The 19,723-nt window shown below is 41.8% G+C and overlaps 1 protein-coding gene across 1 annotated transcript in view; it reads right to left on the reverse strand.

Annotated features, from left to right (window-relative positions):
• Positions 1–19,273, reverse strand: part of LOC132590507 (rho guanine nucleotide exchange factor TIAM2-like) — a 314,104-nt gene extending 294,831 nt beyond the window's left edge. Inside the window, exon 1 of the mRNA XM_060263413.1 lies at positions 19,159–19,273. The gene's annotated coding sequence lies outside the window, so the exon portion shown is untranslated. The remainder of the gene's footprint in view (positions 1–19,158) is intronic.
• Positions 19,274–19,723: the final 450 nt, after the last annotated feature.

A 19,723-nucleotide genomic window follows, 5' to 3' on the forward strand; every position in this document is an offset into this window, starting at 1 on the left:
ATAAGTCGATCCTGGCTCCTTGATGAGTTCAAAGGAACAGTGAATGTTTCCGCAAGAAAGCCATCGTACTTCTGTATGAAATAGAAGTGACTGATGATCTGCTCCCATTTCCTGACACACTGCATTAAACAGACGAGAGTTCAGAGGTCGCAACTTTATGTAACTGACAATTTTGACAACTTCTTGTAAGACAGACAACAATTCCTTAGGCAGAGATTTCGTCATCAGTGCTTCCCTGTGTAAAAAGTAATGTAAATTTTTAATATTAGGATTTTTTTCAGAAGCCCTGGTTACAAATCCCTTAATTTTTCCTGTCATAGCTGCTGCTCCGTCTGTGCAAATGCTTATGCAGTTGTGCCGTTCCAAATTATGCTCACTGAAGTACTGGTCTGTTACTTGGAATATTTCTTCTCCAGTGGTAGAACCGGGTAGTGGCAGACAAAATAAAAAGTCCTCTTTTATTTCATATTCGTCAGTGTACCTCACATTTGAGATGAGATGCGCGTGACCACTGATATCAGTAGACTCGTCGACTTGTAGTGCAAAAACTCCACTAAGCCTTAATTTTTCAATTAACGTTGATTCAATGTCGCAAGAAATATCATTAATGCAACCTGAGATCGTATCTGCTGATGCAGGTATTTTTTCGATTTCCTTAGCGGCTTCTTGGCTAATCATAATCTTGACAACTTCTTTGCAGACAGGTAAAATTAAAGTTTCAGTGAGAGAATGAGGCTTCTTGGATTTAACTAGCATATTAGCGATCACGTAGCTTGCTTTTTGCGCTTTGTCTGATGTTTTGAAAGACAAACTCATGAGAGTTTCCTGTTTCTTAGACTGGTCTTTCAAACGTTGAAAAAAGGCTTTGTCTTTTTGAGCCACCGATGGGTGTTTAGTAGTTAAATGTCGTAAAAGTTTACTGGACACCATCGAATTATTACCCAAAGTTTCTCCACAAACAAGACATTTTGGGATTGGGCATGATTTGTCTCCGCAATACATACAGCCATAACTTACATAGCTCTCATCATATTTTCGATTAACAAGCTTAGGTTTTTTCTTCGTTGACTCTGCGTCTTTTTGGGAATCATTAGATTCACTTGACAAACTTACGGTACGTTTAACGAATTTATCCATTATATTACGTATTATGGTCTATTTATTTGTAATCAATTACTGTATTTTTTGCTCCATCAGACGCACCTGACCACAAGATGCACCTAGTTTTTAAAGGAGGAAAACAGGAAAAAAAATACTGTATTCTGAACCAAATAGTGACCTGACTTTGTACATCATAATTACGATAATACTGACACTAAAGTTTAATATGGCAGGTGTTTTATCATATATTTAATGCTCAAAATGGAACATCATATGTATGGGGTAAATCAAGATTTAATGAGTGATAAAGTTTTGGTTTTTTTTAATGAGGAAGGGGTCTAATATTCTGCTTTTTTAAATCATGGAGATATACTAGTCACTGTTCTACACTTTGACCCTTCAATGTTTTACTCGGAAATTTCTGTAGTTTCAACAAGCAATGATTTTACCGTAATCTGAAGGACTAGAAAGTCACTTGGGACTAGAAGGTTGCATAAAGCAGACATGCTAAAAGGTTTCATAGAGCAGGAAGCTGAATTTTAAGAACATAAGAGAAGCCATGTTGGATCAGGCCAATGGCCCATCCAGTCCAACACACAGGCTCTCATGTGTTCATGCATACCTCACGGGATTGTTGAGCATCTGACAGCAGTGAAATTTTACCTGTTAGCCCCGTGAAGGATAGGGGCACCTTCTTTTAGGGCTCATAGAATGGGACCCCCTGGTCCAATCTTTTTGAAACTTGGGGGGCATTTTGGGAAGAGGCACTAGATGCTATACTGAAAATTTGGTGCCTCTAACCAAAAGAACAGCCCCCCCCAGAGCCCCAGATACCTGTGGATCAATTCTCCATGATTTTCTATGGGAATAAATCTCCATAGGGAATAATAGAGTTCCCAGCAGACATTTCCCTCCCCTCCCCCCGCTTTCTGACAACCCTGAAGCGGGGGGAGGGCCTCCAAACCGAGGGATCCCCTGCCCCCACCTGGGGATTGGCAACCCTAGGTCAATTGCCATTTCCCAGTGACCCAGGAGGGATTTTAGATCCTAACACCAGCCTGCGAGGGGCAATTGTCTCTGCCTGCCAAATCAATGAAAACAGAGGTCTAGTTTCAGAACACACTTTACAAGCCTCCGTTCATTTATCCCCCAAACTCTGCTAGGCTAGGAGACTATCCAGTATTTTCTGTTTTAGCAAAACAGGGAAGCTCAGGCAACTCACCAAAAATAACTTTTTGTGAAATGTGGTTCACAAAGGTCCCTGTCACAATAATAGGGGGCAGGGCCACTCCGAATGTTGGGCTCGTCCGAGGAGGGGAGAGGAGAGGGGGAAAAGCCCACAGAGACCCCAACGGCATTTCTCGCTCGCACTCTGCCAGGCTCCAATTGGCCAAGGCCTCCGCCCATGCCCATGCCCACGCCCCCCTCCTCCTACCTTGCCATTCAGCTCAGCTTCAACTGCTCCCTCGGCACAGTTTTTTCTTTTTTACGTACGGTACCTCCCCCCCCCTCTTCCAACACGTTCCCCATTTATTTTTCATCCCTGGCTTACTCTCTTTTGCCCCCCCTCTATTTGCAAAACGCATTCCTCCTTCCCCCCCTTTACAAACCCCTCCTTTTCTCCCCCCCCCCCCCGCGACTGCAGGGTTTGCAAAATAACAATTGCTCAAAAGGTAACAGGTCGACGGCGCCATAGTGTTACTGACGAAGCAAAGGAGGGGGGGGAGAGAAGCAGCCCCGCTTGTGCTGCTGGCATTGCTCGGCGGCACCATTCACACTTCGCACGCAGTATCCTCATCCCTCCCCTCCCTCCTCTCTGGGTCCATCGAGCCGGGGGCCGAAAGATTCCCAGATGGTTTGGCCACCCTTTGGCAACCGTCTGGGGGAGAGAGAGAGACAGGGGGATCTTTTGCAGTTTGGAGGAAGAAGCTTCTTGCATGCATGCTCCAGGCTTGGCAGTGGCGTTGTGTGCACTTTGGAAGGGAGGGGGGTGGGAAATGGCAGCGAGGGGGCAACGAGTTTAGCTTCTTCCCTGCCCAACCCCTAATGTGTAGCCATTCCTTGCTTGCTCTGCAGGACCGGTGGGGAGGGATGGAAGCCAAGGAGGGAGCAGAGGAGCACAAGCAATAGCCATCAGAGGCTGATGGATGGCTTCAGCGGGCTGCCGCGCCAGTCCCTATAGACGTACAGACATGGGACCGGCGCCTAAGAGACCGGCTTAAAGCCATCTACCAGCCCCCGCAACAGCGGGGACCCCCCTCGCTCCCAATGAGCCACACCACCATAAGCCTCGAAAAGGCTCATTTGGCGGCACCTCCCGCCGGGAGAGTGGCACCCACACCAAACAAACTCCAATCAAGAGCAAACTCCAATCAAGAGTACCCCACATGATGATCCACAGCCCCAACGGGGCACAGGAGTCAACCCTATTCAAACCAGAACAACTAGCGGCCCCCACATCGGGGGAGCGGCGAATAGACCCCTCCCCCCACCTTCCGCATCATGGAGACAGCGATCTACCTTTGGGACTTCTGGCGGGGGGGCAGCCAAGGAGGAGCAGGCCCAACAGCTGTGGACTCCGCTGAGGAGCATCCATGCCGAAGGCAACGCACAAAGAACAAGTGGGAAGCGGGGGGGAAAGCGGCTAGCAACCGGGCGGTCCTCCAGTGGGGCGCCCCTGGAAAGGGGGGGGGCCCAGAGACGCAGTGCCCTACCGACAGGCGGAGGAGCAGCCAAAAGAGGTGACGAGCCTAGCAGGCACAATAGAGACCATAACTTTCTGACAAAACTTGACATTTTTCCGCGGCACACCAACTAATAACCACGGTACACCAGTGTGCCGCGGCATACACTTTGCGGAACACTGACCTAGAGGACCTACCTAGACAGTAATCCATATGCTGACAATCTGAAATATGTCAGAAATTATCTACAACACTAATACCACAGAATAATTAACATAATATAGATTATTTTCTTGGCAAAGAGTTGAAAAGGATAATAAGTTTGCTAAACTCTAATGCCAAGCTTGTGCATTGCAGGCACCAGCATCATGCAAACAGCTCCTTGTCCAGCAAAGACAAAAGTGCCATAAAAACATGTCAATCAGATGACTATAACACCAGGATTTTATTTCACACTAATAAAACAGTATCACATGATACATGAACATTGCTCAGCTATGTAAAACACAATTGCTTTTATACAGACTCACATTCCTTCTTTATATCCTCTCTTCAAAACATATGAAATTTGTTCTTTTACATCTGATCTCTCTGTTATCATCCAGAACATTTAATCAATCAACTGATTTAACATTTCATTTGCTGTCATTGCTCGTGAATGCTTAATTATCCAGATGCAGAGTTTACAAATCTGGCTTTGGCTAAAATATTGAGTCAACAACGAACTGGCTCTTGGCTTCAGTTTGGGAAATTGTAAAAAATGAAAAAGAAAAAAGGACACATGACATCTAGGTGCATGATACCTCCCACCCCCCTTTTACCAAATGCAGCAGTTGGAGCTATGATTTAAAAGGGTAGAGAGTCTTTTAACCCTTTCTGTTGGGCCATTTTTCCAGTTACTTCCACCTGCTTAAACCAAATAACAAATGAAGACCCTCCCAATCATGAGGCGTCATGCTTATGCCCAGGAGAAACAATAGTAACCTACCAGCTGAAACAAAAGAAAAGACCTAATTTAGCTATGCATTTGTAGCTAATGTTTAATAACTCCTTTAGAAATTGAGAAAATTTAGGAAAGAATTATAAAGAAAGACATATAACATGAACTCCATGACCTGCAAAACCCAGGCTAGCTTGATCTTGTCATATCTTGGAAGCTAAGTAGGATCAGCCCTGGTTAGTATTTGGATCACCAAGGAAGCCTACAGTTGCATCACAGAGGCACAGAATGTCAAAACAACCTCTGAACATCATTTGCCTAGAAACCCCTAAGGGATCACCATAAGCCAGCTGCAACCTGACAGCACTTTTTACCATCATAACCTGAACATATAAATGTGCTGCTATTTCTCAAGGGGCGTTTTCGCACTGACCTTCAAGTGGTGCGACCACCCTCCTCACGCCGGCGGATCTGCAGGGATTTCGCACCAGAAGCGCCGGCGCACCCAAAAGAGCCGGCGACTTCCGTCGCGAAACCAGCTCAAACGTTTTCCTGCTTCTTGGCAGTTTCCGTTTGAGCTGGTTTCGCGACGGAAGTCGCCGGCTCTTTTGGGTGCGCCGGCGCTTCTGGTGCGAAATCCCTGCAGATCCGCCGGCGTGAGGAGGGTGGTCGCACCACTTGTAGGTCAGTGCGAAAACGCCCAAGCAGTAGTTACAGGTATCTCCACTGTAACAAAACCAGCACTTTGTGACTGGCAAGATCTCAGTGTTCCCTCTAAGCTGAGTTAGTGTGAGCTAAGTTACACTTTTTTAGCCTCTGGCTCACACATTTTTGTCTTAACTCAGAAAAAACGCCCCAGAGCAAACTAATTTATGAAGTAGCTCACAACTTTAATACCAGTAGCTTACCAAATAGAATTTTTGCTCACATGACTCTAAAGCTTAGAGGGAATATTGCTTGCCATATGGCTTGGACCAAAGGTGTTGTAAATGTTGCAGAAGCAGAACGGAAAAGACAACCACAGCAAGAGTTCAATGTCAGGGGACACTCTGAACATGTACAGACCATATCTTAAACCTCCCAAATAAAAGATAGCTTTTTTGGAGGTTTTGTTAGAAACATCAAATTTTCATGCATATGCAGAGTGTAGCTGATTATTCAAAATAAGACTGTAGAGGCTGAATGAAGGACAAAATACTCATACACTAACCATACTGAATACAGTGCTTCAGAAATATATCCTATAACCAATTAATATTTCTCATTATAAAAGCATAGCTATATATTATATGCTGACTATGAACACATGTAGGCATAGAGTCTGGTATACTACAGACCTATAACTCATGCACATAACGTAAGAACTATTTATTATCTTTTTCTCCGCTAATTCCCTGCCATAAAATAACAGATCACAGAAAGGTGAGTGCAGTGGAAAGGATGCAAACATGGATAGAATTGGAACAGTTTGGGATACATATATTTTAAGAAAATTGAGAAAATATAACCATTCATTACTTCTGAACAATATTTAATATAACCCCTAGAGCAACTGGCCTTTATTGACATTTTAATGCCAAATTACAGACTGCCAAATCCAAATAGCTTTCTATGAAGGCAATGAATGTTGACCATTGTTAATAATGGTGAAAATTTTGGTATTCCATCCATCCATTCAGGCCTCCAAAACCACTGCTACAATTGTGATTTATATTATTTTTGAAAATATATGGTTTATTAAAACAACATACTAAGCATAGTTTTATTTTCTTTATGAAAACCCTTATATTTTATTCATTATTTAGCTTTCAAATTTCTATTTGTAAAGGTTCTTACACATGGGCAGAATCTTAAGAAACAGAAACTCCATGTGCGCTAGTAAAACTGGAATTCCTGAGTGGAACAGTGATCAAAATTTTAAGAGTAGTGGGTACAACTAAAGTAAAATTGGCAAAGTCCAAGTGGTGCCTAAAAATACCTAAAAATATATTCATTATTCTTCATAGTAAAATATCAAAGAAAAGTACCATTGTTCAACAACTGGCTGCATTTCACATACACTTCATTATAGTGTACCTCCTTCCTGAAAAACATGGAAGAATCCATTGTAACCCGGCCTCAAAAAAAACCCCTGTTGATGCTGACTAGCTGTGGAAGTACAGAAAACAAAGGAATCAAGGAAGAGAAATAGAAATAGAAACTGGGGCAAGGCTGGTGTACCAAGGAGCTACTGAGGCTCTTCCCACATATCCTGGGGGCTCCTCAAATTATCTAAGTAGAGAAGAGTTGCTGCACCCAATGTAACATAAGAAGGCCCCCCCTAATATAATATCTTCCAAGTGCTCATAAACTAACAATTTGTGCAGTATTTAGTGTTTACAACCTCCAGGGGGGGCCTGGAAATCTCCCACTTTTACAACTGATCTCCAGATTACAGAGATCAGTTTCCCTGGATAAAATGGCTGCTTTGGAGGGTAGACTCTATGGCACTGTACCATGATGAGATCCATCACCTCCCCCAAACCCCTCCTTCTCCAGGTTCTGCCCCAAAAATCTCCAGGTATTTCTCAACCAGGAACTGGCAACCCTAGCAACATTGCCTGGAGGCAGAGCACAAAACTATAGATCCAACAACTGCTTCTCTCAACAACCATAGATCCCCCTCCCCCAAAGCTACCTGTGTCTTCTTTCTTTCTTACCTCAGCCCTTTCAAAAGCATTTTTAATTCTTGGGGGGGGGGGACGGGACACCAAATTATTTCGGACAAATTAAATTACTACACTTGTCCACATCGCTTTATTTAATAAAATGGTTTTTTTACTTCCAGTCAGCCTGCTTAGAATAATAAGGCTCTTCCTGCATCAAAGTTACATTAACAAGAGGATTAGAAATGACAGAAAGACTGGAGTCTCATTTGTGAACACTATAAAGCCTAACTCTGAAGCCACATAAACACAGAACAGACAAATGTGCAAAAGGATGTAGTTGTGTCAGTAGTTGTCTGCTGCTCTGATTTAACTGAAATGTATGTCATTGGCTTCAGAGACTTCCTACTGGTTGTCTGAAGGAAAGTCTTTCAAGTCACCACCCATGATATATGAGTTACTAAGAATAATGTACAAACCATAACCAGGAAATCAAGACTGACTGTCTACCAGGGAGAGGCTATCAAAGTACATTACAAGTGACAAGTCCATTGTAAAATCCAAGCTTGATATCTCCTCATGCCCTAGATATGTCAATAAAATGCCAAGTTCTGGAATGGAACTCCTCATTGCTTGCATTGCTTAGCCACGAGTCAGAAAGTATCCATCATTTAACAAGAAGTATAGTATCCGAAAACATGGCCTCCGTTGTCAGCAATCCAAAAATGTTCTTTTTGCAGAAGCAAACTGTGCAAATGTTAATGAAAATAAATACTGTATATAAAGAAGCATCAGAAAACACAAGTGTAAAATTATACTTTTAAGTCACTGCAGGTGAACAGATTTGTGTTTTAAAAACAGTTAGTGGTAAGAACTTTTCTTTCAATCATATTGATAAGAATTTAACTGCTAATGAGATCAGAATGCGGACATGCATCGTAAGCTATTTTACTTAGAATTTAATCAAGAATATATACGGTAGCTTAAATAAAGTGTAGCAATCTAAAACTGTTTTAACATTCCATTCTGTAGCGCTACTGCACTGAAACCAGTAACATGATCCCTGGAATACTAAGGCCAAAGCCTTGGTATTATGAAATTGTAATGGTCATATGGGATAGTGCTCTCATAAAACCTTTACTCAAGCATTTGATGTAGAACATAGTTTTTCCTTCTCACATAAGCAAAGATACAAGACAGAAGAAGGAAAAGGAAAGGTCCCCTGTGCAAGCAACAGTCGTTTCTGACTCTGGGGTGACGTTGCTTTCACAACGTTTTCACGGCAGACTTTTGCCTTCCCCAGTCTTTTACACTTTCCCCCCAGCAAGCTGGGTACTCATTTTACTGACCTCAGAAGGATGGAAGGCTGAGTCAACCTTGGGCAGGCTACCTGAATCCAGTTTCCGCCAGAACTGAACTCAGGTCGTGAGCAGATGTTCAGACCACAGTACTGCAGCACTGCTGCTTTACCACTCTGAGCCACAGGGCCTCTAGAGAAGCTGGCAAAAACTGTATTGCAAATCTCAGTGACTTGTGATAAATTACAAAGAGAAGAAAGGCATCAATAGCAAACATCAACACCTGGAGATAAGGGTCTTCGCAGCTTCTCCTCTTCTATCTTGTATCTTGCTTATATGGGAAGGAAAAACTATTTTCTACATCAAATGCCTAAGTAAAGGTTTTATGGGAGCACTATACCCACCTTGCATTATTCCAGAGGGGCTTCCTGCAGCTGCTATGTCATCATAATCTGTCAGTACAACTTGGTTAATATTCACAATGCATTCAAGACCTAGAGTGGGCATATTCAATAAGATTATTTATTTAGAAAATGTCTGTGCTGACAACGTTTCTGATAAAAACAGCTCAATGAACTTTTCAGGAAAGTTTTAAAAAACAAGATGTTACTTTCAGCAAAGTTCATTATTTGAATTAATGCAAGTTAATTATTTAGAAGTTGGAGATAGTATAAAGAAATACCCAATAACCCTGTATATAATTATTTGATTTATTTTTGAAGTGACATACTTGAAATTTCTGCTAAGTTACAATGTTTGTGTAAATCAATATTACTGTATCTGTGAAACAACCATAAAGTTAAAAAAAAAATTAAAAGAGAGATAGTATGAAGATACAGATTCTGTATCTTTCAAGGTTTCAAAATTGTTCTCCATAAGGTATTTTTAATATTACACAATTATGTTTTTGTTCTAAATGGTAAGCTTTTTGTTCTAAATGGTATCTTAATTCAGTATTTTCTACTCTTTGTTCATGCATAGCAACAAACACAGCAACAGTCATTCATGCAGTACAAATTTTGAGCCCAATTTCATCAAGAGTGCCTTCCTACAAAAACAAAAGAATTATACTCTTAACACCTGGTACTGTCCACAAATTTATTATTCTATTGCTGGTAATAGTAGTAGCTCATGTATTTGTTCTAGGTAAGCCTACCATCACATAGATATCTCACAAATCCAGAATACTTTATCTGATTACTGGAGTCCCTCACCATTATCTCTCTGATATGCTGATGTCTACTATCAACACATCCCTAGACAATTGTAAAGGGATTAATTAATAATTTTTGGCAGGGTATGTGTGTGTGACTTTGGCAGTTACACTGAAGCAGGAAAAGAATATGTGTAACAGACTCTGCTGAACCTATTTTTCATGGTTCCATTGTAACATATAAAGACAGGAGAGGAGGGAGGGAGGATGAAAACAGCATGTCCTTTTACTGGGAGATGTGTAGTCACCAAATACGGAGATAGCTCATGCATCTTACACACTGGAGAAATGCAAAGCATACCATAAGGGTCATTCATAGCAAATGCAAAACTAATTCAAAGGTTATCTTCAAGTGTTAAATATTTGCCCAATTCATTTTTGTCATTTTGTGAAAAGTGCTGAAAGAATAAGGTGAATGAAATTCACAGAATAGACTTGAAATATTAATAATTAAGGATTGATTCTACATAAAAACCTGACTTTTCCCCCTCTCAATCATGAAGTGGAAATTGTCACTACATAGTCAATAGTCTGCAATAATTAAAACAATCATGCAGCATTTTGATGTTTAAAGAAGCATTAGATGAATTTCTTCAGCCACAAGAATCCATCATTTTACTTCCATCTTTTCAAGTCAATAAGCCACTATTATTGGCCACATATACTATCTGTGTCCATATCATCATAGTACCAATGTAGTGTGTTGGTTAGAGTGTAAGACTAGGATTTAGAAGACTGATTCTAAAATCCCCACTCTGCCATGGAAATCTGCTGAGTAACATTGGGCCAGTCACAGACTAACCTACCTCACAGGGTTGTGAAGATAAAATAGGGAGGAGGAGAATTATGTATGCCACCTTGAATTAATGAAGTGAATAAATATCCCTGGAAATGTTCACACCATTAAGGATACAGAGATCTGATGTTGCAAGACTTATATGTGCACATCTTTCAAAAAACATAATTAGAACTTGTAAAGAAGAAAGTTCAGTTACTGAAGAACACCGCTACTCACAAAATATTATTCCAATCAAATACTCAATGCAACCTCTTATATATCATGAGGGAACTAATATCAGACTTCTAACTAGAAGTCCCAGCACAGAACTGCAGCTTCACTCAGACTCAAATAAAGTGGAGTTTGTTTGTGATGGGCATAGACCTACTGGTCATGTGTCCATACTTCCCTCCTCCTCCATCTGGCATGGTCTGCTAAATATATTCATTTATTTGGTGCATTCATTGCCCGTTTTTCTCCCCAACAAAGACCCAAGTGGATAAAAAAGAGAGAGAAAAAACCCAAAAGAACAAACAACAAAGGCATGCGAGGCCTCTGACTGTTAAGTCTTCTTGTTCCACTAGCTAATATTCCACCCAGCTCTAGGCTCCAACCCTCAGGCTAAGAGCCAAAGGACAAGGATCCTTGCCCTTCAGCATGTGCCATAGGACTCATATCTCTGGGCACACCCATGACTTCTATTTACTGGTGTACACAGAGGAGAGAAAACTTAGCAAGATGTTACTCAGTTGCTGCTATCTAGTAGTATCTTTCTCAGTTCTTTCCTTCCCTTGGGTGTCTTCAACTACCTCCAAATCATTGCAATCTGGATGAGAGCTGCTAAAATTGAGGTTGGTCTTGTTCTCAGCAAGTGGGATTTTTAACTATGATAAAACCATAGAGGACTGTTAACATATGGAGAATACTGCTATGACCCCTTAATAGAGGCTTAGCTGAAACTTTTTAAGACATGGAGGTGAATCACATTATTTGGTAAATAACATTCAATTAAGCCTCTACTAAAGGGATAGGATATTTCTTCCATGTCAACCATAAAACCATGACAAGCCTCAGTTTGTTAAGGCACCCCATTCAAATGCCATAACACACTGGAGTTAGTCCAAAACTTCTGTATTCAGTTTCACAGTGCCACGTGATAGAAGAAGTATTTCAGCCTGAATTAACCAGGTAAAAGTCCATCTGATCTGAATAGCTCAGGTTAGCCTGATCTTATCAGATCTCAGAGGCTATGTGGGGTTAGCCATGGTCCGTATTTGCATGGAAGACCACCAAGGTAGGAAGTCTGAGGCAGGCAACAGCAAACCACCTCTGAACATCTCTTGCCTTGAAAACCCTATGGGGTCACCATAAGTTGGCTGTGACTTGACAAGAGAAAGGGAAGCACCTCCATGTTTTGATGGCTGCATGTATATCAGCATTATCTTCAGCAGGCTAAAATACAAAGAACATGTATATATTCTTCAGACCAGAGAATTTCAGCCCATCTCTGAAATACTTATAGGGGTATTTAAGGACATCCACACTTTGTATGTTTAACAAAGGAAAATACTGCCCCCCCACCGACTGCTTGGTAAAGCATGGAATAGTTCTGAATAGCATAACTATAATACTAGTTCAACTAGGCCGAGATTAGAAATTGCATTGCTACTTAACAATAAAACTAATAAAAACTACCAAAGCTAAGTTGCGCAGTGCAGTGGCAAAAACACTGAAAAGAAGAGCTGATCCACAGAGCCCTTCATCTACTTATTGAAAACAGATGACAGGTCACTGTAAAAAAGCTCTTCAGCATGGTCCATGAAGGTAAGTGTTTTCAACTGAAGTGACAAAAGATCAAAGTCCGTAAGGGTCTAATAAATGACTTATCAGAACATATAACCTCATATATAATAATCTGTTTCACTCATTTAAACTATGAATGCAATAATTTCAATAGATAAGAGATCAATTCACTTTCCACCACCAAAGTCCCCTCCCCACTGGTTTTAATGGAGCCAGACTGCACCCCAATCTCTAGAGTTCAAGGGTTTGGTTTTAAAGAGAGGCACATTCATCTGTGGTGCCTAATGATGCAATCTGACTCAATTAATTAGAAGAATATGTTCCTTTCCTTGGCCACTCTCCTTCTCTCTGTAAAGTAGGAATTTCCTTTTGGGCAGACATTGCATGCAAGTGAAATTGTTATTGCTCATGCTAGCAGCAAAGAATGCAGACTAACTTATATTTCCACAAGAGACTAAACAGGTCTAACTTCCTGATGTATTGTCATTTGATTCTTTCTTTTTTAAAAATACAATATATAATGCCTTGGTGCAGAAATCTGAATGGTAATAAGTATTACAGTGATAGTGAATTCTCAGATTGTCTTATGGGGACCTTACCAAACAGTTCAAGACTCAAAGAACTTTAATTCATCTGGATGCACAAGGAGTCAACCGGTGAGGAGAAAGGCTCTCAAAAAGTAAGGCACCTACCTACTTTAGAAGCAAAGGATAAGAGAGAAAGCAGCAACAAGGGGACGAGTTCATTCAATATTGCTGTGCCAACATGGCAGTCAACCACGCAACCATGTAGTCATCCACGTCAACGGTGAGTAATATTTGCAGGAGCACACTCCATGCAACATGCAGTTATGTAGAAAGCTTCCACTCCAGAGCACACTGCCAACAGGAAAACACACTACACAAGTATGATGGTGCATGGGACAAATGATCACAAACTTTACACTGCTCCTTATCTCTGCACTTTATCCAATATGATACTACACAGGAACATTTTGCGTGGCCTCCACGTAAGTGTAGTATGATAGGAAACTGGCTATATCAGAAAGGAAACAAGGTTCATTGGAGTTGCTGAGGCTGGTTAGAAACACAGCAGAGAGAAAGGGCAGAAAAACAGGAAGAGATCAGGCCTCTTTGGCTACACATACTGATCTCATAAGCGTCTGACAACACTAGGGATGTTTCTCTAGTTTCATATGCCTTCACTGAACCTTGCAACTTTCTAAGAAATCCACAAACTATATGCTAATGGTTCTATGTTAGCTTGCCTTACAAAAAACATGGTAAAAATATGGCTCTGCCTATCTTCCATTGAATCTGAAGAAGTGTATCACAAAAGCTTGTACTGGGAATTATTACACACATGTTACATATAAAGCTGCCTTATATGGAATCAGACTGTCAGTCCATCATGGTCAGTATTATCTACTTAGACTGGTAGTGATTTGTCCAGGGTCTCAGACCTTAGACATCACCTACTGCCTTTAACTATTAACTGGAAATGCCAGGGATTTAATCTAGAACCCTCCATATGCAAAACAGAGGCTCCTCCATTGAGCTACAGCTCCTAAATATTGTTATATTTAAGGAAGAAGTGGCCTTCTGTTTGTGGCCTAAATATTTAAGGAAGAAGTGGCCTTCTGTTTGTCTCACCTTTTAATCTCCATCCTTGAATGCACTAAAATGGGCAACTGTAATTTGATACATTGTTCTTCTTTTATGATCCTTACCAGCAATGCCTCTTGTCCCATCCATCAGAACATAACCTCCAAGGGCCCATCTTCTCACTTGCAAGTCCTACACACAGAGATGGCTCTATGACACGACAATACTGGCGGCATATGCTGATTGTTCAGGGCTACTGAATTAAGCAGCCTGTTGACTGCCATGCCAATGCTTAATTCCCTAACAGCTTCAATTAGACAGATTTGTAATATATATAAAAAGAAAACCAAACATGAGAAAATAACTAATGAATGCATAAAAATCATGAGGTGTATAAGAAGATGGTTCGAGCTGCATGGATGTCCATTGCAATAATACTGCAAATAATGCAATAATTTAGTGAAGACTTAGAACAAACACATTTTAAATCTAGATGTAAGAATATAAACATGTTTATAGTGGGTAAGTCAGGGGTAAGTCATGAGTGTCAAACATGTGGCCCGGGGGCCGAATCAGGCCCCCAGAGGGTTGCTATCAGGCCTCCAAGCAACTGGCTTTTGTCTGCTTCCTTCTCCCCTCTCTTGTGCCCTTCTGCATCGCAGCTTGCTTTGCAAGGCTTGCTCAATCGCACAGAAGCTACAGAGCAAAACCTCTATTTTCTCCACTGGTTGAGGCTCCTCCCCCACCTGATCCCCTGGGGAATAGCCAGAGTTTCCTTTGCCCAGTTCCCTGGATCCCATGGGAGAAATTCAAAGGAAGCACCTTTGAGACCAACATGTGCTAATGTTTTAAGCATGTTTTAAGTTTTTTCAGAAAAATTTTTATCATGTTTTTGTCTTTTTCAAAGTTTATAATAATAATAATACCTTTTATTTATATCCCGCCCTCCCCGCACAAGCAGGCTCATGGCGGCTCACAACATGTAAGTGCAATACAATAAAATCATACATAGCAATGAAATCATCATAAATCAATTTACGAGTTACATTAAAATTAACATTAAGGTGCTAAAATAGATCTTTCATAACTTAGTAGGAAAAGTTCAGTAGGAAAAAACATATATCTCTCTGCTACCTAATCTTAAATAGGTACACGCATGACCTGTCCCAACACAGCCCGTCCCAACAAGGTCTCATTTATGTCAGATCCGGCCCTCATAACAAATGAGTTCAACATCCCTGGGGTAAGTAGCTAGCAGCTAATTATTCTTGCAAACGTGCAAGCCACTTCCTTAAGAGGGTATCCATTTCTATGGTTGCACAATGTGAAAGTTTTCAGGAACTAGGGGAAGGGAGCTATAAAATATGAGCAGATATAAGAACACAATTTACGGGAAGGAAACTAACCCCAATTTGTTCAGATGCTCATACTCAAACACTATGAATCACCGGAATTAGATGGCAACCTTCATCTTGAATTTTGTTATGCCATGCACAGGAAGAAAGCACACAAACCTTACATTTAACCAGGTTTGTGCCTATCATGAAAACTAGAAATTTGTTCATGGTATCTGAATTGAGAAGTGGCATTTGTGTGATACCTACATCCATGTCCCTTTTGCAGAACTTGAATACCTGGGTAAGCTAAAACAAGTTCTAAGCCAGTAGACTAAACGACAGAGACGGTCTAGACAAGATGCTAACATCAGCATTATTTAATAGTAAACAGCAAAAAATACTGCTCACTAGTAAACATATCGTGAAGCAATAACAGAAGATGAAAGTTTTTAACATTTTAATGTATTTACATTAACGTATTTATATTATACTAGAATCACCATGGGCAGGGTCCCTGTAAACTTTAATTAATTGCAGCCTCGGGGGAGGGGGGGGGTTGGCATATGTTTGGAATACCAAGCAGACTGCTAAGTGCAGATTATCATAAGAGGGAGTCAGCAACTAGTTCCAGTGACTGATTCCAACTTTTTGAGTTTTTCTTCAAACAATTTGGAGGGTGTAAGACACACAGACCAAATTGCATGGGATTAATTCTGTTTAGGAATGTACAGTCAAGTGACTTTTAAAACACCCAAACATCCACATTAAGATTGGTTTTTAAAAAAAACCCTGAAAATACTTTGTGTAAACTAAATATATATGCTTCACAACACTCAGATTCAGTTTAAGAGAAATTGGGGAGAAGATAACACAATACAGCTAGTATTTTCATGTTCAGCTTCCAAACCTTGTGACTCTTTTACATCTATTATGTTCTATACAACAGGAATAATAGAAATCTAGACACTTGTTGTGTTGTGCCATAAGTGACATCCTTATGAAAAAGGTTTATCAGACAATCTAAAGTACAAGCTTTGCCCTGTTATTTATTTGCACTTGCAGTTCAGCCATTGGTTTAGAAGAATAGTCATGTTTCTGTGCCACCTCAAACAGAAAGTCAAGTAAGCAAAGATCATCACAAGAACTAATGAACTCATTCAGCTTCAAGCAGAGTTCCAGGCAAACATGAAATCCAGCATGCATGACGTTCCTGCAGAGACTCATCACTCTATCAGATCCTCATGCACAAATCCTTTCAATACCCCTGCAAGTCCCAGACACACATCCTGAGGACCAAATTATAGCTAATTAAAACATACTGTTTTCACAGCATTACTGCTGCTACAGTTAAAACACTCCTTACAAACCTGCCTGGCTTCTTTAGTCTATTGCTAAATTGTTTTTTAAAAACCCTGTAGATAAGAGATTATATGTATAAATTTAAGGCACGTTGCTCATGTATATATCTGTATTAGGACTGTAAAAAAACCTCCTCATAACGTTAATGGTTCGGACAGTCAAGTATCTCAGGGTTTTTTCTTAAGAAACCACAAATACTGAAGAATCATATTTATGTAAAAAGTATCAAACTATAGAAGAAACAGAAACCTAAGTTCAAGAAGAGGCTTAAGAGAAGCAGGTGCTTCATGTTTTAATAAGTAGGTCACCAGTCAGAGCAGCTGGGGGAAGGGAGAGACCATCCACAGGAGAGGAGAGATTGGAGGTGGTAGCCACATCTTATTTGCAAATAAGCGTCTTATTAGGGCAGCACTCAGATGCCTTCACCATTCCAAGTGTCACCAGGGAGCAAGGGCCTGGGGTTACAGGACCCTCGGCTCAGTCAGAGCGCCAGCTGCACAGGGCTCAGCACAGACCTCTCCATTTTCCCCTTCAGCCTCCACTGAAAGGAAAAACTTCACATGTGTAAAAAGAACCAAATTTAATCAGGGAGCCCAATGGAATCTAGTCTCCCCTTTTCCTTAGCACTCTTTGTCATCAAAAACATTTAGCTAGCACTTGGGTTTCCAGCCACACAGTCACTCAAGGAGGAGGAGGGAGGGGAATAAAGGCAATTATTGTTCTTTCAGTGCTAATCTAGCTATACAGTCTTTCCAAAACTACATTTACTTGGGTGTTGTGGGAACAATACAGATCTCCCATACTAGTTAACCCAAGCACTTTGATTTATGGAAAATAAATTGACTTCTCTAGCCTTAGTGGTCTCCGCATGCTGAGTCTGTCCCACACCCCAAAATTCACCAGTGGATTCTATGGCAGGAAACAGACTTTGAGACAATTAAAAATAGTTTGTGAAGGGCATTACTATCCATTATGTACAAATTGCCTTTGTCTCACTGCTGCTTCTAGTCAGACAGGTTTTAAAATAGTACAAAGCCATAAAAAACTTCTTCACTGGAGGTGAAGGTGATGTATGTGTACATGTAATGAGCAGCTCTTCTATCAAGCTGTATTTAACTCTGGAAAAGCTATTGTCTGTCTCTAGTCTTCCCTAAGAAAAAAACCTTGGGACTATCAGGCAGTCTGTGGCCCCACCCCCAATCTCAGCATGTTCACTAAACAAGGGAGCCATTAAACGCAGCAACAGCAAAATACTTATGAGTTAATGTAAACCAATTACTCTGCGAAACTATTTGACTGGCCCAGCCTTCCAAGCAGCAGAAGTTCAGAAACATTTTCATTACAGCTCACATGCTTATTTTTAGCATCCTCTTAGATGCTTTGTGATGAAAGGGCTGCAGTGAAATTATCCAGACACACGAAGTTAGATTGCCTTTCTCTGAGGGGCACTAAAGAAACGCACTCATACATCTAAGTAAAGGCAATTTCCACAATTCAACCCATTTTAAAAGCACTGCAGGACCATAAGGGCTCAAGTAAGCGCGGCTGCTCTGGGATGTGTGGCCAGAGGAATGAGATTAAAGCTACATACACAAGATGGTATCTGAAAATTGCAAACTCCATGTCACCCATGCACCGGGAAGAGGGCGTCTTCTCTTTGCTATTAACTGCATGCGAAAGGCTGGGGTACCTAATTGTGTCACATGATCTTCAGGCAGCAGCACCAAACGTGTAACCGCTTAGGAAAGCCTATTCCTGTGTGGTCCTCTTAACACTACAACTTGCACTTGAACAGCGCAGCATCGCCTTGTAGTGGGGTTTACACACCTTTCCAAGATGTAGAAACAGCCACCTACATTTACCCCGCAGGCTACCCAAGGGTCGAACTCGAAAGCGTGGGTGGCACAACCGGTGCGTGACCGCACCAGACCACAAATCACAGCACCAGAAATCCGGATCCTCACCGCATGCGAGATTTACGGTTATGCTGCAGCTGACCGACGATACAGCATCAAGTTTCAGAACGAAGGCTTTATCCTCCTACATAAAACTCTTAGGACAAGGTCTGTTTATTCAATCCAAGGCCCCCTGCTGAAATTATCGTTGCGAGTCAGACCATATATGAAGGGAAAAAGATAAAGGCTGAGTTTGCAAGATGAAGAGACTCCCGACTCATCTCTGCACAGAGGTAAACTTGTTGACTTCAGCGGATCTACGTGCTCCCAATCCGTGAGGAGGTGCAGCTTCCTACCCGATGCAAAAACTGCACTGCGAGACCCCCCACGCCAGCCTTCTAAGCCACCCCACCAAACTCCTGGCATAAGAAAGAAACAGAAATGCTCAGCGAGGGAACGAGAAAGGAAAGTAGGGGAGAGGGCGGGGGTCTGGTTCCCTACCGTCTGGACTCCTGGAGAGAAGGAAACGTCTTTCTCCACCCTGAGGACTCCTCGCAGCGTCCCGGGCGAAATGGTAACGACCCCAAAGTAGCCCAGCCCCGCCTGGCTGCTTCCCGCAGGCAGCGCCCCGCGTGCGGCCACTCGTAGCAAGACAAACAGGCGGAGCGAAGTTTGTCTTGTCTTGCTTGGAGGCTGGCCGCCATACGGCACGCAGCTCAAACACCAGAACTCCTGCTTGTCCTCCTAGTCGCAGAGGTTGCGGCAGCAGCAATACATTCCGAGCCACGCCTTCGAGGAGCGGCGGCTGCCCCCTTGAGTGCTCAGGGGCTTGGAAGGAGGCGGTGCAAGAGCCGCCGCCACCACGAGGCAGCCCTTTGCTCCCCGCCTCTCTCCCGGGTAAACTTCGCTTCTTTGTGTCTCCTTTGGAAAGGTGCTGGTGGACTCTGTAGAAGACATGGCTGCGGCACTCAGCTCTCTCTACACCCATAACCATTTGTGCCTAACTGGTTACATGACAGACAGAAATTCAACCGGGGCAGCCTTTGCTGTTTGATAAGCAGCAAAG

The sequence above is a fragment of the Heteronotia binoei genome, unplaced genomic scaffold (genome assembly GCF_032191835.1).
Source record: "Heteronotia binoei isolate CCM8104 ecotype False Entrance Well unplaced genomic scaffold, APGP_CSIRO_Hbin_v1 ptg000072l___fragment_3, whole genome shotgun sequence".
NCBI classification, from domain to species: Eukaryota; Metazoa; Chordata; class Lepidosauria; order Squamata; family Gekkonidae; genus Heteronotia; species Heteronotia binoei.